Genomic DNA, 25,819 nt, shown 5'->3' with positions numbered 1-25,819 from the left:
TGGTTTCTAGTGTCTAGCGGAGTTATGAATTTAAGTTCCCAGGCTCATCTTCGGAAGGTGTTGTGCAGGCTTCCCTTAAGGACAAGTATTGAAAGATCAGATACAGAATGATGGCTTTGTGAAAAATGCTTGCCTACAAGTGATATGGTGTTTTTGTCTTATTATTCATTCGAGAGTATAAGGATTGTCTGGTTTCAGCTGCATAGTTGTTATTGAGGCATTGAGTGCACTGGATGACGTACACCACATGTTGTGATAAGCATATGTAGGACCCATGAATCCTGAAAGGTATGTTATGGGGGGTATTGATCACTATAGCAGTGGAAATGGCTGAAGGTTTTGCATCTGTTGTTCTGGTGCCACTTTTAGCTCTGGGTAGCTCACAGGCTTGTATCTTCCACCAACAGAAGTTGGTCCTGTAGAAGGTATTACCTCACCTACCTGGTCTCTTTCATATCCTGGTACAAACATGTCTACATCACCACAAAAAACTGTCAGTTTAACAGGTAGACCTTTTCACCATAGATATTCTGTACTACAAACATTGAAAGAACCGCAAGTGTCTTATTGACTTTTCAGTTCTTTCTCATATCATGGGTCCATGGAAACTGTAACTAGTGGAAGACATTTTCCACTCTTACCAACTCTGGTTTTTTTCCCTTTCCCCCTAACATACATAACAAAGCTCTTTGGTCTAACATTTTCTCTGCCAGTCCCAGGCTAGAGAAAAATCCCTTTTTCTCTTAAGTTTGAGGGTAATCAAATGAGCTATTTTTCATTGTTAATCTTAGAACAATTTTCAAAAAATGAAAAACACACCATTTTTGAACTACATTTTTTCTTCTAATAACCAAAATTACTTAGGTTAAAGACTTCTAACTTGTTTTATACATTGATCCTCAAAAAGAGAAAAAAAATCCTAGTAACTATCCCCACGGTAGTAGTGTAATTCTTATGGAATCTTCAATTTTAAAGTTCTTTTTCCAGGAATATTATTAATCAACATTTGAGGTTTTGCACATCTTGCAAACTCCATGCTTTTCATTACTGGGCCAAATCCTGTTTGCGCTCATCATATGAGTCATCCTACATCCACAGAAATTACAAAGTCTGCAAGCACTGCCTCTGATGCTTTAGAGGCTACAAGCACATCCTAACTCATTTTAGGTCTATTAGCTTATTCTGTGGACATTGTAAACTCTGAGTTTATCATTAAAGATCTGCAGACATTCTTTATGCAAGGTCCACAGGGTCATCCTTAAACTTAAGCATGTGAGTTAATCTTTGCAGGATTGGGTTCTACACTACAGATTTGAATAAACTGTGACTATTCACTAGCTGTTAAATAACTAATTACAATGGTGTTACAAATTATTTGATAATTGAAGCTTTCGGAAGTCTGTTGTAAGACTGAAATATCAAAAGTAATCAAAATTGATGCAATATTATCATTCACTGTAACAATAATGCAGTTGGGGATTTTCATCAGCCTTTAAATAGAAAACAAAAATGCCCCCAAAACATTTAAGACAACTTAGTTGGATGGGAGAATAATCACCACCCAGAAAATCAGGACAACATGTTCTGAATTAACCACAAATTAAACTCACTGAATTATATAGCATTAGATGATGGTTAATTACACTTTAGCTAGTACACTTAACAAAATGAGACACTCCGTAATGGCCAGATGATGTCTGAGGACAGTCAAAATAAGACCCCTTGAGCGTCTAGTGTATGTGGATGACAGGAAACTCTAGCACAAGTAGAGATCTTGTGTGGGGAAGAACTATGCTGCTCACCTTTCCTTCTGCAGCAGCTTGCAGGCAGAAGCCAGTCCAAGGGGATTCAGATGGCTCTATAGTAACAGGTGCAGTAGTGGTTGCTGTTGTGTACTTTCCCATAGTGGAAAAAAAGAGTAAAAAGTTTCCCAAGGGAAGTTCTGGAAACCCCAACACTTGAGACTTTTAAAATTAGAAAGGACAAAGGACTAGGAGTATAAGGGAGGGAGCAATCCTGCATTGGCAGACAGAGGGACCAGATGATCTTTTATGGGTCTGTTCCATTTTTAACTTCTGTGATCACATTTGTCTTCAGGCACAATTCCTCCAAGAGCTCCTTGGGGGCGGTGCATCTCTACACATCTCCTACTGCGAGCTCTGGTTTAAAAATCACAATGGAACCCTTAGAATCTAACAACAAGAGCTATTCTAGGCGCTGGTTAGGAAAATGTGATTTAAAGGAAGTTTCTACTATTGTGCGAAATTAGGGCAAAAATCTCCTTTCAGATCCGCACAAAGTATCTCAATTCCAACAGTTTGCTCTCCTGCTGCTGTATCCATCATAAAGAAAGACTGCCTCTGTAGTGAACAAAAGGTGATATTTTAATCAATTAAGATTATACAAAAAAATACCGAACAATTCAGCTTTCAGCCCCACCCTCTTCCCAGGTTGAACCATGACCTTTACACTTTTACTCTACATTTCAGTTCTGTTAAAGTGACAGGCACCTCTCAGAAAACACCAAACACGCATCTAGAGAGAGCAGAATACCCAGTTGGAGATTGACCGTGAATTTGGCTTTTATGGTCTACTTATGTAGACTACTTTTGTACTACATAAGTTTTGTACTTTTGTACTACTTTTGCACATTGTAATAAAAATATATATTTGCACATACACACATATATTAATTTCTCCCCAGTAAGTGAATTAAATAAATACGTGAATTCTTGTATGAGACCACTTTCACTGTATACTCTGTAACATTGATTTAAAGGAAAGGTGTTCTGAAAAACTATTCATAATAATTCCGTAGAACAGGATTATTAGTAATTTGATACACACAAACGTGTCTGTCATCCAGGACCGTGTTCAATGATTCAATCCACATAGGGTCAATATCTCATCTAGCACAGTCCATTTGGGGGCCTCAGGACTATGACAGAAAGTTCCCTCACAGTGGATGAAAACAACCCTTCCAGTTATTGAAGAATGAAATTAAATTCTCATTTATCATAACCATGCAACCAATGTAAATCTTAAATTTGGCTAATTTCATTTGAGTATATTCTTGGCAATACCAGCTTCTCATTCCCTTGTTGATGGATAAAGAAACCCAAGAAGTTCATCTGTGGTGACAGCTTTAGGGTTGATATCATTCCAGAATGGGTTCAACTTCATGTTAGAATAGGTCTTTTGCAACATCTTTAATATCTAAAAGACAGAACACAGCCACAAGAAAGTTACATTTTTCTTCTCTCTGACTTGGGAGTAACCTCAGCAACTACAGAGCTTAAATGGGACAGTAGCCACCAAAGATGAATATTGTAAGACTGAGCCCATATCCAACACATGAAACAGATTTTAATCGTTTTTCTCTTTTACTAGCATTTGTTTAAGAGGGTTCAGCTGAGTAATCAAAAAGAACAAGAACCTAAGAGAAACCCTTATTGACTTGGATCATCAGCCCTCAAGAAGGTGACTAGGAATGAGGACTCCTGGGCTCTATTCCCATCTCTGCCACGAACAACTTGTGTGACCTTGAACAACTCATTTGAGATCTGTGCCTCAGTTTACCCACCTGTAAATTTGAGAAAATAATATTTTCTGACCTCTTAAGGATGTTTTGAGGCTTAATTTTCCCCTCAAATTACTTAATGTAGGACTGAGTTATTTGAAGGAAGTGTCTTCTCCTCCAATTCCTGTCATGTCTCTCCAATCCTGCTAATGTCATCCAGGTCCCTAGGTGTCATCAGGATTGGGCCAGGAAAGAGCTGTTCAGTTCAGAGATCCCATTTATGGGCCTGCTTCTCTGAAAAAGTACTATAGAATGTATAAAGGACAATGAGATGTGCCATAAACCAGACATGTAGGCGTTATCTGTAAGTGTCATCGTGGGCTTGGTCTAAGTTAGATTAGTTCATCATTGACGATTTTGTCCACCCTTTTCTTTCTTTTTTCCTTTTTTGGCATAGAAATGGTCCCGCCTGGCTCACTGGATGCAGCTTTAATTTTAATTGTTGGTTTTGACTATATTAAAAAAACATAAATCAAATATCTGTAAAGCATTTTCAAACCCTTGGGTGAAAGATGATATAAAAGTGCAAACTATGGTTATCATAAACCTCCCACACAGCAAATGGATATTTCAGTGGGAAAAAAAGTGCTTCTGTTGGCTGCAGAAAATCCTAAGAAGCAACAATGGCAATATATGAGACAGAACATACAGTGATCTAACACAGCAAAAAGTGAAAGGACAGGAAAGCAAAAAAACCCCCAAAACCTGAAGATCCAATCAAAAATCAATTATAAAATGAGACATTTCAATACAGGAACATTAGAGATCACTAATATGTCCACAAAAGACTCAGCATTTGTGTAATACACCAATTTCATTCAAGTTAACATGAGTGTGAACCACAGCATGGTTCATAGAATCTGTTGTATTCTAGCCTCATGCTGTTAATGCATCCTAATGAACTTGCTACACACGTCTTACCAAAATATTTCCTTTAAAAGCATTCAATTAGCAGGCAGAACAGGTGTTTTGGGGAGGTACTTCCATGTGTAGTTTACCTTATTTTACCCTGGTCTACCATTCCCAGCTACAAAGCCAGAGGGTCTCACAGCAAGCAGCTCTTTTAACTGTGTGACCTAAAAATGAACAGGGACAATGAGTGACACACTTGATACACTGGCTGACACATTTTACCAGCATCACTAGATAATTAGGGGACTGTAAGAAACAAACTAATATTCAGGATTTTATTTTCCCCTCCATTCACAAAATTATTCCTGAATGTGTTCTTCAGTGGGGGTAGGATAAAGTGTGGGATGGGACACACGAATTCTCTTGTCCAACAGTTAACGTAGTGAACTACCCTAGAGACATGATCATCCAGAAGAGGTGAACGTTTTCAAATGATGGGAAACTTCAGATGTGTTTAACTGTGCCAGGGTTAGCCACCCTAACTCTGAATCAGTACACAACATACACGCAATCGCTCATAGTAATAATTGCACAGCTTTTATTATACTCTTTCTCTACACTTTGCAGGGATGTACATTTCTGACATCATTCTTGATCAGCGGCAGAGGCTACCAAAAAGGAATTCAGGTATGTGATAAATTCAAGGAATGAAAGACATAGCAATGAAGCTTGCTATGGCTTTGAGGTAAGACACATCACAACTGTATTTACAGCAGAGTCCTGGGGTCTCAAAATACAATGGAACACATTTATAGTGAACTTATGTGTAGTAAATCTCCACTTAGACCACAGTAAAACAGAACGAAAGGTCCAAATTGTTTCAATTCTTTCCTGAATGTATTTGATTTTCAAAGTTGAGTTTAGAATCACTGTTGACTCTATAGTTAATAATTTAAGCTATAACTTGATCTGGATGCCCCTTCTCTGCTTTAAGACGAGCTTTCCTCATTTAGGTTACCAACTGTATCTTAGGATGGAGGTATTTTATTATGTTGATTTTTTTTTCTGTTGAACACTTTGGTGAGGAAAGGAAGCTATGCAAGCAAAATATCACCATATTGTTATTACAATGTGCTGAATGTAGTTCTAGTTATAGCAAACCACTAAAATTACAGTGGTGCTATTTTGTTTAATACAAGGTTTCTATTAGAGAGTACATAGGGAAGGAAAGCCATCTTGGTGACTATTTTTGGACGTTCTATTTGAATATGTCCAGGAAAATCAGGCACATTTTTCTGAAATGAATATAATAGATTTTTTCACAACTGTAAGTTAGAAACAGAACGTTGTCATTTCCATAGTGTACCTCAGTTCCCTGTTCATCTACCACAAAGCTCACTCAGCCTCTCATGGACACTAGTCTCATAGTCCATGCATAACTTCCATAGTTGTTCCCAGAGTGTTCATCTGCATTTGTACCAGAACAAAGATTCCCTCTGAAATCATACTGTAAGAACATAGAAACTGTCAGACCAGAAACTGATTAATGGTCCACAGACACCTCTTACTGCAGATGCACTTCAAAGATGTCTGTTCCTCAGCCGAATGAAAATCCATTAAGCACAAGATGGGTTACTCACCATAACACCATTTAAATCACTCAGAAAACCCTTTTAAGTTAGAAATTACTCCTAAATTTCCAGAACAGCCCAATACAGGTATAAGAGTGATATCTGAAAACGTATAGCTGATATACATTACAGGGAGGAGATCAAGCCCAATAGCCCTTTCATGTGTCAAATCAGAGAAAAAGTTTGAGACAATGGAGGGACACGAAGTGCAGAAAGAGGAAAGGAAAGCAGTCAAAGGGACAAAATGTGTCAAAATCCTAATAAGGCCCTAATCCGACTATACATTATTTAGATCTTTATTCCCTCACCACCTGGCAGTGTGATGCTGGGTCATGAGATACCAGGACAATTCCAAGCTTTGCATGCCCCTATTCTTGATTTCAGTCCAGTTTTTAAGAACAGTGTTACAAATGGATGATCAGTTGGTTTAGCCACTCTCAGTAGCACTGGCTGCTGTTCTGTTCTCACTCCCAGCCTCAGTTGCCCTCCATCAGCACCTCTGACACTTCTCTTTTTTGTTACTTTGCATCCCACTGAGGTGCTCAGGTAACCAGTTCCAACTTGTCATCTGCCCTGGATTCATGGCATCTGATATGGAGTCATCTGAAATGTTAGCAACACTGTGATCAACACTGCAAAGGAAATAGCGAAGTTAAGGGGGAAGACACTGGGGGTTGCTTAGCTAGCACTAATTGTTCCTTGTTATAAGTTATCACACAGCTCTTTCAAAGCAAGCACATTTATTCTTAAACTGAAAGCACTACAGAGAAAACATTAAAAACAATAAAAGAGCCTACGAAACACGCTAATCAGCTTACAAGTGATTACCTCACAGTGCAGATACATGTGGAGCAGTGATACCATGTGTCGTGCCACTGGCTACATAACTCACTGAACTGCCTATAACACAGTCTCTACTATGTATTGTTTTATATTTGATGTAATTCTGAGATTTCTCTAGCAACATACCTAGATGTCAAAGTGAGACCTAATTTGGCAGAATTATATAATGGAATTGGTAGGACATTTTTATTTTATTGACGAGTGGGAATATGAAATTCTCCTTTTGACTGCTACTCTTTGTGCTATCCTCCCCATGATCCTGCAGAGGAAAACCATATACTCTGACAGATAGGGCACCTTCCTGCAATGTCCTGGACAAACCTGACTGAATAAAATTTAAGTATTTTAGGAGCTCATTGTATTAAGAATTAAAATGTTTATGTATTATTGAGGGAGTGTATGTAAAGTCTCTGGAGAGAGACATGACTAATGTAAACCCTGGGAAGAATTATGAGCATCAAAGGACTATTTGAAACAATGTATGCCCTCCAGTTATGCAAGAACTCAGTCTTTTGAAGCTTCACCCTTTGTCTGCTGATAACCTGTTACCTGAGAACAAGATCAGAGCCTCAGATTGTATAAAGAAGAGGCTGGCAAGGTGGGCGAGGTAATATCTTTTATTGAACCAACTTCTGGCGGTGAGAGAGACAAGCTTTCAAGCGTACACAGAACTCTTCATCAGTCAGAAAAGACTCTCATATTGAACAGTCTGCTTGTTCCGAGCCAAAGTGGTTATGAACTTGCAACCACAGAAAATCCCTTGATGGGGCTTGAAGGACTGGTCACCTGTGAAGCCTTCTATTTTATTTAAAGTGAATTTTGTAGTGTGGTATTACACCACTGTGGGTTCAGCTCTAACAGCTACAGTTTTAAGCAGGGCTGCCCAGAGGATTCTGGGGGCCCAGGGCAGGGCCGGGTCTTCGGGGCAATTCAGCGGCGGGTTCCTCTGCTGAATTACCACAGAAGAATGAAGCGGCGGCAGTAGAGCAACCTAAGTGCCGCCGATTGCTTCCCCCCCCCGCCGCTTGTGGCGCTTGTACTCACTGGGCGGCACTCCAAGGCTTTGGCAGCACTTCAGCAGCAGGTTCTTCACTCACTCCGAGGCTTCCGCTGCACTGAAGGACCCGCCACCGAAGACCCGGAGCGAGTGAAGGGCCCGCCGCCGAAGTGCCGCCGAAAACCCGGAGTGGCTCGCGGGACCCTGCTGGGCCCAGGGCCTGCGGCAAATTCCCCCACATGCCCCCACCCCAGGCGGCCCTGGTTTTAACCTTTACAGAGTGAAAGTCATCTCTGCTATGTTCTTTAGAGTTAGAGTCTCTAGGAACCCAAAGACCAAAGGTAGTGACCACACATACATTCACCAGTAAAAAGTCTACTCTACTTTACAAGTTTTACTAAAGTTACAATTAAAGTTATGATTACCCTATCATATGGAAATTCTATACAGACCTATGCACAAGTTACAAATATAGTTATACTCACGGAGGGATGGTTTCTGCTGGAATCTCTCATAGGGAGCTCAATTTTCCCCTTCTGGGCATCCTCTTTTTATAATGTGATTTTGTCTATACCTACATTCTGCACATGTTCATAAAAGTTAAATCCTCTTTTCTCTTATTGGTCTGTGTCCCCGGGAAACTTAAGGGATCCCAATTTTCTATAGGCTGTGTAAGTTCCCTTTGTTCTCATTAGCATTGATGCACAATCTGTATCCCATGGATAAGACACATGTCCAAAACAGATGAGCCTTTACAGTATTTTTATGATCTAATATTAATCTTCTGGGTAAGTTTGCACAATATTACCACTTGGTGTTTCTTTTCCCATAATCTTATTGCATTGGGTTATTTCTTAGTCATTGGCTTAAGTCATCATTTCTTGTCTCCAAGGCCTAAAATAGCTACGCTGAAGTCTTGCAGGCCTCAACCTACAGCTTGTCTTACTCATGTCTAATATTTGGTTCCTCTAAATACTGATCAATCTTATACATTTATAATCCTACAAATTCATTCTAATTAACATACAATGAATATATGTAATATAACATATTGATTAATCATAACATCACACAATAATATACTAAAATTATTAGCTACACCTGTCAGAGCCCTTGGAGGATTTGGGGTGACCACTGCTAAGTTGATTATCATGTGTATAGCCTCATTTATTGTTTTAATGTTTTCTCTGCAGTGTTTTCACCTTAACAATGAATGTGCTTGCTTAGAAAGGGGCTGTGTGGTAGCTTAGACCAATGGGCAATTACTCTGTTTATAGCCTCTGAACAGAAGGTACAGCAGGCCTGCTTGGGCAGTTTACTTGCTGGAGAATTCACAGTGTATTCAGAGAATTGTGCAGCCTGGAAATACCCTGTCAGAAGGAAGTGAGAAGCATGGCTCTGCCCAAGAGAGCGGTGGCTGAGCAGTCAGGAGTCTAGAGTGGGTGCCCTTGGTGGACCACAAGGGGGAAAACAGAAGTGCAGTCAGAGGCATGCACAAGGGGGGGAAAGGGGATGACCCCCCACCCACCCCCAAAATCTCCTGCAGCTTTGGGATGGAGGAAGCAGCAAGGTGGCAGGCTGCCAGCTGAGCTCCTCCTCTGCTCACCCCTATAGCTGCAGGCTGCTGCTCTTCTTCCCTACGGCTGGAGTCCCAGGGGTTGCCGCTGCCTCCAGTCCCAGACTCACCTCAGTGGGGGTCAGCAAAGCAGGCAGCAGCCCTGGGACTGAGAAGCAGCAGGCTGCAGCTGTAGGGGTGGGCAGAGGAGGAGCTCAGCCAGCAGCCAGCCATCTGCTGTTTCCTCCCTTCCCAGGCTGCAGGGACACAGAGAGTGCTGCTACCTCTTTGTTGAGGGGTGTCCCTTCCGGAGATGTCCCGAGAAATGGGGTGAGGGGTGGTCATGAACCTTTCATTTGAATCTTTCATTTGTGTGTGTTTAACATGCTCCTTCAAAAGTATTCAAATTTAAATTCCTGCGCATGCCCCTGGATGTAGTTGCCCTGAACAGTGACATATATGTCAAGGCAAACCTTGCTGCACTAGATGTCAATTTCAGTACTTCTGAGGGAAACCCAGAATGATGGTGGGAAAGGTAGGGGAAGAGAACCACGTATCCAATACAAAGCGTGACCAAGCAGTTACAATCCAGCTGTCACCACCCAACAGAGCTCGATGTATTCAGCAAGATGGATTCCACTCCACACCACTCCTCAACGACAGCATTATCCTGACAGATGTCCAGCTTCCATAAATCAACATAGCACCACCGAAGTCAAGTACAAAATTCTTCTCCACACAGTTGTCCTTTATGCCACAATTGAAAGCCCTCAGGGCTACAGATTGGATACCTTGGGTTTACCATTAATTAGAAATACCTTGTCAATGTGATCTAGGAGGAGCAGTAGAAAGAGAAATATTTAATCCAAGAGCATTAGGAACATTTCTATTCTCATATATTTATTTGTAATGATTTCTATGTATGTAAATTCATGTCTGTACCCTCCTCACCCATCCTCCTCCTCAGGATTTTCTTGTAAAGACGACAAATACATATTTAAACTAGAGATTTAACATGACTGTTTTGAAATAATAAAGCTCCATAAATTGAAGGGAAACAGACATCTAGTTTTAGGCCCAAAATTTAGCATTAATTAAAAAACCAAAATAATTACAAACTCACTGTGACTAGACAAGTACTTCGTGCATTTTTCCCACTTCAGACATTATATGACTTGTATGATAAATAAAGGGATACCACCTATAAAATATCATTAGTGATGTGCCAAATCCTGACATCTTTATTTATTTAGGAGTTTGCCTGAGTAAGGATTGAATAAAAATATATGGACCACAAGGCTTGGCCCCATTATTTGTATGACAAATAGTACAGGCATTTTGCAGTCATGTAAGCAAAGGCAGTCCTTGACCTGAACAGGTGACAGTCTAGACTGAAATTGGTCAATCTAGACTTAATTGCTGAACCTTGAATCACCAAAGACAAAAAACAGCAGACATTTAAAAGAAAGAATCCTGCTCAATATTGTTCTTATTGTACTTTAGATTAGATGATGTGGCTAGAGTTCAGCATAGTATTTAGTACATGCTTAGTCCTGCTAAAGTCAGGGGCATAAGCACATGCTTAATGTTAAGCATGAGCTTCAGTTCTTTGCTGAGTAGGGAGCTGAGTGAGGGTTTACATGTCTAATGCTGGTAGTGCTCTGGCACTGCCACGCTGAGACAACATGCCAGGCAGTTGAACAAGTGTGTCAGCAGCATATGACAGTGCACCTACGTTCTGAAATTAACCCCATCAATCTGTTTTCATTGTCTAGTCTGAGTGACGTGCAAAAAAGGAAAGAAACAGCATAAATAGGGACAAATAAATAATTTTATTCTCTAGTGAGAGCTCATGAGAATGTTCATTTTTAAATGAGATAATAGGATAGTATAGACCAGTCATATTGGTGAAATAAGTGTGTCATCCGTGCACAAGGCAGGTGCAACAAGAGTAGGCTCATGAACATTCTGTCACTTGCAAGATCCCAGTCTTCAGCTGTGTCAGTCTCCCTACTGATTTATTCTTGAACCTTGCCGGAGGACAAAGGCCACTTTTACTAAATTTAACTTGCATTTGTCACTTGGATTTATGTCTAATGGAGGCTACAAAGGGCTTAACGAATAAAATAAAACTTAAGCGAACGTGTAATAAAATCCAGGTCAGTAAGGCGGAAGACCAGAGCTGAAATGGACAGTAGTGTAATATGTGCCATGCTATTATTGAGCAAATCAATTAAAACTAAAATTAAATGTCCTACTATCTAAATCAATAGAACATATAATCTATTAAAACAAAGAAACAGAAAGCACTGTACTGCCTTTGCTTATTGCTGCAGCAAGCAAAGGCATTAGCCAGATGTTGAAACCTCCAGGCATCAAACAACAGTAATCATTATAGCCTTCAGTCACCTCATTTAGAATTTACAATAAGCTAAGCAGAAAGCCATTATTTCCACCTTCAGTATAAAGTTTTCCTCGGGCTGCAAAAAGAGTTCTGCAATGGACTGATGCACCATCTGTTCCAACTTCAGATCCCTTTTCCATGGAACTTCCAGCAATGGGAACAAGTCGTTGAGAGATCCAGGAATATAGGGACATCATTAGTTACTATCTTAGGAAGATTAAAATCCCTAAAGTCTCTCAAAACCCCCCAAAAGACTGACACTATAATTAAATGAAATAATAACAAACCATAATATGAGGCATAAAATTAACAAACATTATGAATTAATCATACTTAGACAATTACAATCCATATGGCTAGTTAAACTCAAGCTGCTACCTGTAGTGACATAAACTGGATACTGTATACTCAGTGCAGTGCATTTTTCCCAGAATGTAATTACTTAATTTTGTGAATGAGAAAATGATGTGTAAAAGCCAATGCTTTTAGGTCTTATTGTTTTCTTCAGTATCTCCTGTTAGACAAAATGCATGAATGTCTGTTCCATGGTGTGATATTACCTTTAGACATGTACAGATATTCACTCCACAGTCTCACACACACACACACACACACACACCACTAAGAGAGAGACTGAGGAGACATTGTTCAGATGAAATTCAGATTATGTTTAAATTAGGGTTATGTTCTGTGGCTCTTGAATTTTGCAACCCGTACTCTACATTTGCCTCCAAATGGTGCGAAATTTATGAGATCAGTGGTCCATGTGATATTTCCATCATCTCGAGTCATAACCAAACTGGATCCTCTCAATGCGCCTCTGAGAATTCCAATATGATATTCTCCCTACCCCTTAAAGGGTTACAGTTCAGGATCCTCTCTGGCGCATACAGCACACTTTGCCCAATGTCATTATAAATTATAAAAACTGTGATACCACAACTTCCTGATAAAGGGCCAAGTCAACCTCTTAAGTTTTTACATTTATGTTGAACCTACAAGGAATTCCAGGTTAACAATCAATCTTTCAGTGCCTCATTCTGAAAGTTCCAATTGTTCAGCTAGCCATCTGGATGATTTCTCTAAAACAGCTTAAATGAAAGATGGGAAAAGCAATAAAACTGAACTTTTTCTTTTGCCTCTTCCCTAAACAGAATCAAAACTAAAATTTACTGAGGGTATGGCTACACTTGAAATTTCAAAGCGCTTTGAAGTGTAAATGTAGTCAGAGCGCCAGCGCTGCACGTAAACCACATCCCTTATGGGTGTAGCTTGCAGCGCTGGGAGCCGCGCTCCCAGCGCTGCAGCACTGATTACACTGAGGCTTTACAGCGCTGTATCTTGCAGCGCTCAGGGGGGTGTTTTTTCACACCCCTGAGCGTGAAAGTTGCAGCGCTGTAAAGTGCCATTGTAGCCATGGTTCAGAACAGGAAACCATTCATGTTATCTGAAGTCTCTATGTTCATCAGAGAGGAGAGGGGTCTACCTGTCTGCCCTAGACTAGATCATCACACTGGAATGAGGAAGTCGGATGCTCTTAAAGATAACCTATGTACTAGAGAATTATAGGATTCACTTCCCACCCACCAAACATTACCTGCCATCAGGATTACAGAACACAACAGGTCGAGGGGAATCAGGAAATTTATGGGTTTTTACTGCTAGTCTAAGTAATCCTATGCAATTATGAACTCTTTGGGATTAGTTTACATGCACTAAAATAAATGTTTATGAGAATATACTTTTAACCAAAAATAGTAAGAAAGTTCGACTCATCTATGTTTAAACTCTGAGACGCTAGGAGGTCTTTGGATAAATCAGGAAACTGGAAGATACACATAGGTCCAGATATTTTTATGGCAGTTTTTCTCTAATTAAAATTGCCACTGAATAATCTCATAATAGCACAATTCCAGAAAAAGTAACCTGATCTTCAGGTCTGCTTCGATCCTCTTGTTTCAGTTATCCAGCTGCAACTAAGGCAGACTTTATAACTGAGACACCAGTCATAATTATCCTAAAAAATTAGAAACCAAGCTGCATCAAATAAACCCCTGATTTTGCATAGTAAACTAAAATTGAGTAAATAGACTTAAATAACTGTTTAAAATAAGCTGACATTTGTTATTACAAGCATTTTGGCACTTAACATACCAAGAACTATGCAACCAGCCACAAAATACTATAAAGACATACTCAAATCAACAGATGCCTGTTGTTTGTCCAGTGACCAGATACAAATACACCAACACTTTCACTTCTCTTCTTTGGAGCCTATTATTTAGACATTATTTCTCTTTGGGATCTATACACTGATTTATTTTAATTATTCCTAACATATGACACCTACTCCATTATGTGTAGGCTTGACGAATTCAACTTTTATTATAATTGACAGGTTACATTGATTTTTAAGCTTTTTTATTTTTAATTATTTACATTTTCACAAAATTATGATTTTTAAGCATTTTTTCCAATTTTTATCAATTTAAATTTTCACAATGGCCTGAAATTACAGGTAGACAGACAACAAAAGGGTTGGTCATTCAGTCATTTCATGACAGCTGATGCTAAGATTCAAAAAGTTAAAGCTTGTAATCATCAAAACACAAATTGTCAATAGCATGTCAAAATATATGAACTCTAATAAGTTCTCAAGCAACATCTCTCTCATGTTGCCTATCTGTACATTTCAGTGATTATAGATTGAAACATTTTTTCATCAGTTTGAGTGTGTACTGTAAAATCAAAGTTTTACTGACATTTATCAATACAAAATCTCATACTTCCATACCTAATTATGTGATTCCACAGAGGACAGAAGCAATCGGTTTCCTTTCTGGACAGTTGTGACCTGAATATATTTGAAAGTTGCACTGTGCTGTCATAGTCAAACCTATTTCTGGGCAACAGGCAATGGCTTTAGAACATAACTGGAGCTTTCTGGCGGTCAATGAACTCCTGCCCATGACTATAACAACCAATAAATGCACGTGTCTGTTTCTCTTAATGTAAGGTATAAATTTAATTTAAGAATGGCAGAAGGCACGCCAGCAAGTGCATTTAAAGGTGATCACTAATGCACATTTCAAATGGTTAAAGTCACTCAGCCTTCAGCCTCATGCTTTATAATACCAACTGAGGAGTTTTAAACTCAACTTGAAATCCAATGCCTGTCATATTTTATTGCTTAATTAAAATAATGTAATCAAAAACCTCAGAGAACAAATGTTGACTGAAAAGATTATGCTAATCTAACATGTATCTGATATTCACATATTACTCTGAGCAGGGTAAAATAACTAATGTGTTAATAAAATGAAACATATCCAACTATCTTGTTAAATGGTATTTTTATCTCAATATTTATATACATTTGTTATGAAAGGAATATACTCTGTTGAAAGAGAATAAACACTTATGATTAAACTTGTCCAACTTGGTGCTCTCACTCAACCATTAAACAACTCTACGTGCATTATAAACTCGACCTTGTAAACCCTCCCAGTCCACTGAGCAAGGAAACTAACCCACTCTTCTGTTACTTGGATTTGGTGGAGTAAGGGGGTTGGACACTTTGGGGAGGAAAAAAAGGAAGAAGAGCCCAAAAGGCCAACCCAAAGCCAGGAATCAGGAAATAATTAATAAATCACACTGCTGATACCTTATAGCCATAAAGCCAAATTCAAACCTGCGGTAAACAAGCACAGCTTCAGTGACTTCAGAGGAGACACATCAGAATACATATCTGAATTTGGTCTCTACTCTCTGGGCAAGGAATCCTCCACCAGGATTGCACCAAAAATGGCCTGATGGAGTTTGACACTGTGTCCTATGGAGGTCTGAAATATTTTATATGGCACAACCAAACTGACCAGATTCTCTCTCTTTGCAGCTATTCCCCACTCCAGCATAACAGTACTATGAAGCCTGGGAGATCCACTCATGCAAGGAGATAGACATAGCTGACCCTCTGTGCTTCCTCTTATCTCTGTGCTAAGCCAGTGGCCAGTATGGCAGAATTTAAATGCACCAAACTTACGACGATTGAGAGAGGATAAAAAAAAAGGACAGAGATGGAGAAACAGATGGGCTGGTAGAGAGGAGGGGTGGGAAATGTGGTGCCATGTGTTGCTCCTGGTAAACCTATGTAATTACACACCCCGCCCTATCTTTCCATTAAAGGATAAGTCTTACGGCAGGTTCCTTTCCACTTTTCTCTGAATGCATTGCAATGAGAGAATCCAGACCTGAGCTCACACAATAGTATACAATAATGATTGTCTGCTTCCTCTCCTACTGCTGCTGGTATTTAAGTACAATGCCAAGAGGACTTCACACACTTCTGGTCCTGGGTATGTGGAAAATCCTCTATAGTCCATTATTAACGGGTAATGCCCTACCCTCCAACTGTTTCAATACACTTCCCTAATGACAGTATTACCAGAAAGTTCAGACTTACTCTCCATCACCCTTTTGGAGAGTAGCTCACAAGTATATGTCCAGAGATGAATTTTCTGGCACGCATCCTGGCACCAAGTTTATTTCACATATAAGTTTGAAGTCTGGAATCACCATTGCACAAGATCTGTCAGATAGGCAGAATGCATTAACACGTGAAAGGTGATTATACAGGTCATCACTGGTTACAAACTACATTGCTGATACTGACAAAATTAGCTTCAGTGTTTTGAAGTCATAAATCTATCAAAAGTACTACCAATGCTTCACTACCCTGCCACCCTCATTAACAAGAATTTCATACTGAAAATATGGAGGTTTTTAAATAATCTTTTTACTACAATAATTCAGCTCTTCAAAAAAAATTATATAGCTAAAAATTGTTAATGAAAAAAGACAGAATTAAGCAGCAAAAAGAAAACCAAAAACGAAAACACTCACTAGCAGTTTGTAGATCAACATATTCTTGCCTTAGATTAAACGACTACCTCGGAATTTTATAAGCACAAGAGACAAATTTGACACCAAGTCAATTTTCAAAAAGAAAACATATTCCCTTCTATAGAATAATACAAGAGATGAAGAGGGAGAAATCAAACACAGACTGAGTTGGGAACTTTTGTGAGTGAGCATTCCTTGAAACTTTCAGACAAAAAATCCTTAATAACTCTATGAGAATTTATTTTTTTCTCTGTCATCCTAAATAGGCATACCTGTCTAGATCTAGTAGTTATAGATGTAATTTATCACTTAAGTCTTTAACAAGAAGAGGTTTCTCCAGGAACAAACAAGAAAGAAAGTACTGTTGGAATAGATTTTCCACGAGATTTATTAGGCAATTTGAATACCTGAAATAGTTAACAGGGAGGATCGAGCTTATAGAATGAGTTTTAAAACATGGGAATTAAAAATATTTTCTTTCCTTATTTATATTCCAGGAAAGTTAGAATCCTGACATTAGCCCCTGCACAGTTTTCAAAGATGTCTATCTTCTGATGGAGAAGTACACTACTGTAAATAAGAACTCATGTTCAGTTTTATTGTTAAATTGATCTGATGCTAGTTCCTCAATCTTTTTAGTTCCATTAGGGGGTGGGGTTCCTGTTAGTATGAGCTTTACCTAAATACTGCCATATTGGGCCATTAATTTGCAAAAAGAAAAAAAATCTTAGATTTTATATTTACTAAAAAAGAACAAAGTTTTCGGGAAGTTCTGCTCTTTCTGCATATCCCAGATTAAGTGTTACGAAGATCCCCACTACTGTTTTCAGTTCAATGGATTCCCCTAAAATATTAAACCTTAAGAAACAGGTTGTTGTGCCATAGGATGGCACACAATTAAACCTGAAAAATTACTTTGTTTCTGGATGCTTTTTTCCTGGGTGGTTTTAACTTGAGCAGCTACCACAGACAGCACCTCCACAGAAATGTATTTATCAAAGCAACCCCACACTCCAGTCTGACATAAACCTTTGTAGATATTTGCAATTGGCTAATGAGGGGGAGATGGGGAGAAAAGTGTAGGTGGTGAGATCTGGCCCTAGAATACTAAGATAGAACAGAGTAGTATGTTTTAAATACAGGAGGTAAGTTTGGTTCACTCCTTAGCCTAGTTTATTTCATTAAATTGAATGGATATATTTATATGCAGCAAGTGCTAAAGTGATGGCTAAGTCTGTCCCTAACGGCACACTGTACCTTTTGAGAGTGGTACAAGAGGAGCTGTTCCACAGGACATTGTGTATTAGCTGTGAGGACCTAATAGGTCAGTAGTGTATCACTTGCTAACACAGTTCAGGCCCTCTGATCTTTTGCAAAAACAGGGCTCTTGACTGTACCTTTTCAGGCATAGTCTCACATTAGAAATGCACTGCCCCATGAAGTGATTTCTCCAGGAGGCAGAAATTCCCATAGAGCTTCTCAGGAGGCATGCAGGGTGCATCAAGCAGTATATTTCTTCAGGGGATGCAGCTTAATCCTGCATGCATCCAGCCAGTTGTGCTGCCTGATGCATAGGTAAGACAGGAGGACCATGGTCCTGCTTCCATCTTCTCTCTTTCAGGATGTCTTCTGCCAGAGGGGGTGCACATCATCAGCAATTTCTGCACAGTAGGGAGAACAAGAATGGCAATTATGCTCACTGGGGCATAGGAGTGCAACAAGGGGGGTCCTTGCACCCTCCCCTTGTGCATCAGTTGAACAACACAACATAATCTGGCCCAAAAATAGCAAAAGCAAGAATAGGTCCAAATGAACAGGTTCTTAACTTTTGCCCGTCAGTGTATTGTCTACCCAGATATTCCAGGCATCCTTTTCAAGGTGTCAAACTTACATCTTTGATAGGAGGGTAAACCCATTCTACTGAGAACATGCACTTTAAACACAAAAACAGTCTAAAATTGCGTACTTTGACATCTCTGCCTGCCTCAACACAATAGGAGTCTATGTCTGTATCAACACAGCAATCAAGACAGTAAGTGTGTACCGGAGGAGCTGTATTGTATGATCCACATGACATGCTACCACACGATCTTTGGGCTTCTCTTCCATTTCGAGTCTCTCTTACATATTCCTAGTGCTAAAAGAACTGCACTATCAAAACACTCACCCATATTTTTATCTACCACCATGCACTTACGGTTTAAGCCATACGTGCAATTTTATTTAGTTGATTGCCAAATATGTCTATCATTTGGCATTAAGGGGGCAATTTCTTATAGTCTCTGGGAGGGTCATATTATTCTATTTTTGAAGTATTAGTTTAAATCAAGATGGTTAGTAAAATAAGGTAATATTTACAGCCATGTATCATGGCAGCTCTAATGATGATTTAGATCAAATCCAGTAAAAAAAAAAAAAAGATGACACAGCATAGCAATGAATTAGATTCTAAAGCAGTACAACTTCTTGCTTACAATAGTACAACCTACATATTCTCCTCAGCAATAGTGGCTATAAAAATTAAAGGTATACCATTAGTCAATCAGACTATTTCTGAATGAATTAATTATGTGAAGGAAAATCAGCAAGCAAGGATAAGACTACATCCAAAAACACACTTCCCCTCTCTCTCAACAATCCACTGCACTTAATTCAATCTGAATTCATACTAAAATCAAAGAACTGAAACTGTTTTCATCAGGGTCAATGATGAGTGTAGCTCTCACTTTGGTCTCTGAATTTTTCTGGTTTATATAGGGCAGTGCTCTGCATCCTTTAGACTTACTGCAAATGTGTGACTCACCAGCTGGCACACCCCCAGGTGGCTGGGCATGGCATAGCAGGTTCTTCTCCTTTAGCGCCCTTGCTGACAGCACTATCCCAGCCTGGTGGTGATCTGCTTTTTCTTGCATCTTGGCCCTCCAGCTTGGTCACTATAGGCCTGTGCCTCTCAGTGTAAACCAATAGTCCCTTCAACTTCACACTGGAACCCTGGTCTGAGCCCAGACTTATTAGTCCTTACCTCTAGTGTCAGACGTTTCAACAGCCCTTACCCCGTGAGAGTGAGGTGGGGAAGGGCACTCCACTTTCCTCAGTAGGTTGGTAGGGGAACCTAGGCCCTCCATATTCTTTGGGTTCCAGTCTAGGGACCCTTGGATAGGCAGTCAATGTGTGACCACCCAGACCCCTTGCTGCCTTCCTGGACCACTTCCTACTTCTCCCTTTACCTCAGCCTCTTTCTGGGCTCCCACTATATCAATTCCATTCCTGCTAAGCCCCTGGCATAGGCTCATTGCAGAGCTGGTCAGCACTTTCTGCTAATCAGCTGATTCTACTGAAGGAGATTTTTCTCCGCTCCCCTTGCAGGACAGTCCTGACTCAGCAGTTTTCTTGGTCCCTGCAGATCCCTCCAGCAGCATGCAGAATCCTGGGTGGATGCACTTTATGCAGCTCCTGCCCAACTGCCATGGGCTCCCTATTGCAAGCCTTCCTTCCTTCAGAGAGGCTCTGTCTGCCAGCAGTCCCACTCAGATCCTTGACTCCAGCCAGGCTTCACTCACACTGAGACAGAGAGACAGATACACACACAGCAATCTGCTCTTTTTCCTTACTCCTCCCTAACTGAGCCAGTTTCAGGCCTTCAAACTTCTCCTTCCAGGTTTGACACTTAGGTGTAGCAGGGCATGGCTCAATGCACCCACAGGCTTCCATTAACCTCTGCAGGCCCAGGGTGGGGATGGTATACCCCATCACACTCATGCACAGAAGAATCGTCTTTACCTTATCCTAGTACAATCTTGTGATTGGTCCCACTTGTCTGGCAGATTTCAATATACTGTGTGCAAGAGCCAAATCTTAATTTTCTAGCATTGTCTACATTCCTCGGAAGAGCCTCAACTGTCCATAGCTACAAAAGAATAATCCATGCATAATCTGGCAGCATACTTGGGGTAGAGCTCCCCAAGCCTAAGGCTTTGGCCAAGTGTCCAAGGAGGGCATTTCGCTCAGCACAGTGGGTGGTTTTCTTTTTCTCAATTTATGGCTCACAATCCTCATCCCAAAATAACAGTAATTTGAAAATTATTTTAAATAAAATCAGGATGTATTCAAGCTAGAAAACAAAGATGAAATCAAATGGAAGTTCTGCACAAGGAAAACATAGACCAATGAGAATAATAGTGTTATATAGAACTTACAGCACAAGGAAAACACCTACTCTTTTGTATCTTGTATAGGATTTTATATATTTCAATTTTAGGTTTTTATCACCAGGCTATACTGCTGCCTGTTTCACAGTTACAAAATGTCTAACTTTCTGAAGTCAAACACCTACTCGAAGACTATTCATGTGTAGAAAAACCCTTCTATTTACTAGTGATTTAAATAAAACATGGATATCCCACAACGTGTATGTCAGACCCTTCCCTTTTGCTGATGAACACATGCTCCTGCCTGCTCATATCAGGGAGAGTGGGCGAAAAGCAGGTGCTACAGAGCCAGCTATGCTGTCTCTATGTCCACCAGAGATTCCCAGTGAATCTCCAGCTGGCTGTTTAAGCCATCTTTCTGTCCCCTCTGTGCCACAAAAGGGGATAGAGTAGAGCTGAAGATTTGGCTCCAAGGCTACATTACTGAATATATCCAGGCCTCTTACTAATAAGGCAAAATCAGACTGAGAAACTCTTTTTTCCCAAATATTTGGAGTAAAAGGTTGACAGATCAGGGCCGTCCGGCGCGAGGGCAAGAGGGGCAATTTGCCCCTGGCTCCACAGGGACCCCCACAAGAGTTTTTCGGGGCCCCAGAGCAGGGTCCTTTACTCACTCTGGGGCCCTGGAAAACTCTCAGGGGGCCCGGGCCGCCGGAGCTTCTTCCAGCCCAGGTCTTCAGTGGCAGGGGGTCCTTCCGCTCCAGGACTTGCCACCGAAGTGCTCCGAAGACCCGCAGGGGGGAGTCCTTCCACCCTGAATTCTCTGGGTGGCCCTGTGACAGATTCCTTTGTACTTTGTCTTTCAGAAAGGGGTAATTTACAAGTGCTGGGTTCTTGTGGGTTGCAGGAATACCACCTAGTTTTATAGCTCATTAATTACTAGTGAGCTGTAAGATTTCTATATGATTTTAATCAATACAGTACCTTTCTGTTGATTTGTTCTGAACAGCTGAAAACATACCATAATTCCCAGAGAATGTCCCAAGTCCTTAGTTCTTTCATTTTTTCCTGTTATAGCAGGATTGAAAAGTGCCCCATTCGTGGTTGAGAGAAGAGACGAGGTCAATGTTATATCACATCTGCAGAAACAGAAAATATCAGACACCGTATCTATAAAGCATGTGTAGAAATTACAGTAGAACCTAGCTAATTTGCACTAGTAACTGAGAGACTCTGCAAATGATTGAATGCTGCAAATTGGCAAGTAACAATAATGCAACTTCTATATTAGATCAGACCAGTGGTCCATCCAATTAGTACCTGGTCTCCAACCTGGCTCAGTACCAGAAGCTCCAACAGATGATGCAAGAAACACTGTTATAGACCTGTCCATGGGAGAAGTTTCTTTCTAGTCTTCCACCAGTTTATGGTTAGTGCAGTAAATGAACATATACAATAGAAAGGAGATTAATGCACCACAATGTACTTTGCTTATGTATTCTGACAATTTTAGGTTCCTATTAAAAGTATAATGCTTCATAATAGAATAGTAATTATAATGCCATACATCTTCTAAAATAACAAATTTTAGTCACATTAGATCTCACTACTGCACCCTGCTATTAAATCTTTATAAAGAAGTGAGGAGAGACAGCTCTTTTTTCCTACTAATCTACACACTGTGTACAAAATGTGTAGATCAGTGAAATTGGATTAGTGAGGTTGTATTGTAGGAAAAGATATTCAATTGATATATGCATGTGTATTAAATAAATCATGCCCGACAGAGACTACTGGGGCTAGAGGTCTCAGACCTAGTAGTTCTCTTACTCACTCTTTACTGTCAAACACCCTCACTACTGTCTGTCTCAGACTTCCTCTTCCTACTCGAAGTGCATATAGCAGAGCCCTGATAGAGCTGAACTCATAGCTCATCTGGTAGCATATATTTCTATATACATCTAACACTACAGAAAGTTTAATCACCACATTCTGATAGAAAAATGAGCTGAATGTAAACACATGCCAATATGATGCCCTATGAAAGAATTCCACAGCACAGTATATACTCCGTGGCTAGATATATTTCCATGACTCCTTCTATTCTTGCTGCTGTCCCTCTCCAGATCTGCAAAACCATCCTACTTACTTTCTATGGAGCGATGTCAACCATCATGACTTCTACAATGAGGAAAACAGGAATTATTTTTCTTTCCAAATATAGGTGTCCTTGTAAGAACTTTCACCAATTTCCTCACTTTCCTAGGCCATTTCTTTGCTGCGTCTCCTCTTTTTTCCTGTCTCAATTCAGGCAGATTTTTTCATTTCCTACCTCTGATATTGTTCACCAACTTGAAGAAATCACTTCTCCTATTTACCACCCTGTGTTCTTTCATCTCTCATGCTAGCTGGTTCAGGTGTGTCTTCCCGCTTGCTCTAAATCTTCTTCCAGCTCATTAGTCCTCTACTCCACCCTTGATCTTCATCTCCTTCACCTTTATGATTGCCTTTAGTGTGCTTTCTGATATCTGTGGCTTCCAGAAAACCTTTTCCCTTAGCACTACAGTACTTTTGCTTTCTTCTGTGACCATCTCCACATGATCCTCTAACCCTACAGTACTTTTTGTTATTGCTGTAAACCTGCTCACCTTGTACTTTGCTTGCAGGTCTGCCTCCATCAGCTTCTGAGGGATCAGGCTATTTCCTTTGTCCTTTCCTGATCATGATGCGCTAGCTTTTTTCTTCAGCTCCATGAGGCGTCCTCCTTTGTTTGCTCTTGTACACCCTCCTCTGGGCCATTGATTCCAGAGCTCTACTAAGATATAATTGATCATATTTCTCTGTTCCCACTTAGATTTCACCAAGTGGCCAGCTTTTTCTGTCTTTTCTTATCAGCTGTTTCTATCACGTACAAGTTATTGTTCTTATATTTTACAAATCAACATATGGAGAATTACAGTATTGGGTTAAATGCCAGGCAATGAACACAATGTACCAGGCATTTCAGAAATAAATTCACCTACCATTGCTTCCTAATTCAAGGTCAACTGAAATTCCTTACAGATTATGAAGAAGGAAAAGGTATTTTATGATAGCAATTCCAAATTCATGTTACTTTTGTTAATGCTTTGAGAAATCTAACTTCTCTGTAAGAAATATGGGGTATTATTTCTTTAGATATTTTTATTCCTGGGGGAAAACATTCCTTCTTCACAAGTTTAGGAGACAGAAATCATCTCCTTTATGCCCAGAAAAGGTATCGTATAGGCACCAGCAAAGCAAGATTCCTCATGCTGTCCTGGCAACGTACTTCCAACTAATCTGAAGGATTAGTCTAAGACTAAGAGGATAAGTCAGTTTCCCTGTCCATTCAATATTTGACTCTTTTTTTAGACTACAATTAATGGTGATGGGCATTCTGGGGTAGTACATACATACTAGGAACTGAACCCACCAATTAATTTGAAACTGCTGGAACTTATCACTAAAGACTCTCAGAAGAAATAGCTTCAATTTAATTTTTAACAATAGCACAAAAATTATTGAAATGTTAATTGTCAGGGCTTATGATGTTAACATGATGGAGACCTTAATAATGCCAACATTAATTTCATATGATTTTGTACCTGACAGCATTTTCAGAGAGATTTGAAAAAATATACATAGTGAAGGCACAAATTGATAAATAGCACTCAGTCATAAGCAGCCTAACCCAATACCCACTAAAGTCAGTGCAAGTCTTTCCATTGACTTAGATTGGGTTCTAATTACTTGGCAACAGCATGTCCCTTCTACTAACACTAGCGTGATGAAATGGTTTATTAGCAAGGAAAATGATTTTGATTGGAAGTAGAATGAATGAACACATCAGATCAACAGGAATTGGAGCATCTTATCAGTGTCTCATTGCTTCCTTGGGCCCCAACCACCACTTATTATCCCTACCAGCTCAACAGCTTCCAGCTCTCCCATGCTACATCCTACTATGCCAGAAGGAGAATGAGGAAATCATTATTTTAATGAGTCTATCAAGTGAGCAGCAGAAACTGGGGTACTATAAAGCTCTATATTTCTATGGGCCATAGATCCATGACCAGACTTGGCTTTGGTTTTGTCTTGGCAAAGTTCATACCTGATAACTGAGTTTTGCCACCCCCCAAATATAATTACATGGGGTAATCTCTGGTTTTAATCAACCACTCATTTCTCTAAGTCTTCAACTACAATCAGTCACTCTAAATAAAAGATATATAGAATGAGGTAAATAAATGTATTCTTTTAACAGGCTCATTTGTATCTAATGTTTGTTGTAGTAGTCTTTACTTCAATATATTAACAGTAAGATGATTTTATCTATGACAAACAATCTTGCTCAATTCTTACAGAACACCTTCTGCCCTGATCCCTATCCAAAATTCCAATTAACCGGCAGTTCGTATTTTCACACCGCTTGGCAGTTTGATTATGTAAGTCCTTATTCAATGCACTAAAGACCTTAATCACCCCCTTCAAAGCACGTGGCTCTATATAAGGCCTCCCATGTCTGAAATACATAAGTATCATCATCATAATAGTGTGGCAGCTGTGCTTTCTGCAAGCCAGAAAAGTTAGTTCTGAATACAGCAGACACACCTCAGCTACTGTCTACCATCTGCCTAGTTAGTGGGTAGACAACCACAGCAGACCAACACAGCTGCTCCTGACAATGTGAAAAACATCAGTACTTCCTTAAAGGCTTTGGCAATGTGGATAAACAATTTCAGTGAAAAGAATATTTAAAATTGCTTCAAATTTTCGCTGCAACTGCTATTATGCCTCGCACCACAACAAAGTGATTATGCTCAGTCAAATGGATTTTGTTCAGCAACTGTAACAATCTTACACATTTTTGCAGAATACCAGTTAAC

General features: G+C 39.8%; 1 protein-coding gene and 1 pseudogene across 1 annotated transcript in view; one reads left to right on the top strand and one right to left on the bottom strand.

Moving 5' to 3' along the window:
• MAP3K20 (mitogen-activated protein kinase kinase kinase 20) overlaps positions 1-25,819 on the top strand; it is a 564,831-nt gene that overhangs the window by 361,645 nt on the left and 177,367 nt on the right. The window lies entirely within an intron of this gene.
• The window catches only part of LOC127030193 (dynein axonemal heavy chain 11-like), a 243,483-nt pseudogene that overhangs the window by 160,357 nt on the left and 57,307 nt on the right, over positions 1-25,819 (bottom strand).

This window comes from Gopherus flavomarginatus, chromosome 10, assembly GCF_025201925.1.
Source record: "Gopherus flavomarginatus isolate rGopFla2 chromosome 10, rGopFla2.mat.asm, whole genome shotgun sequence".
Classification (NCBI taxonomy): Eukaryota; Metazoa; Chordata; order Testudines; family Testudinidae; genus Gopherus; species Gopherus flavomarginatus.
Note: the sequence above shows the minus strand (reverse complement) of the source record. Positions and strands in the feature narration are given on the sequence as shown.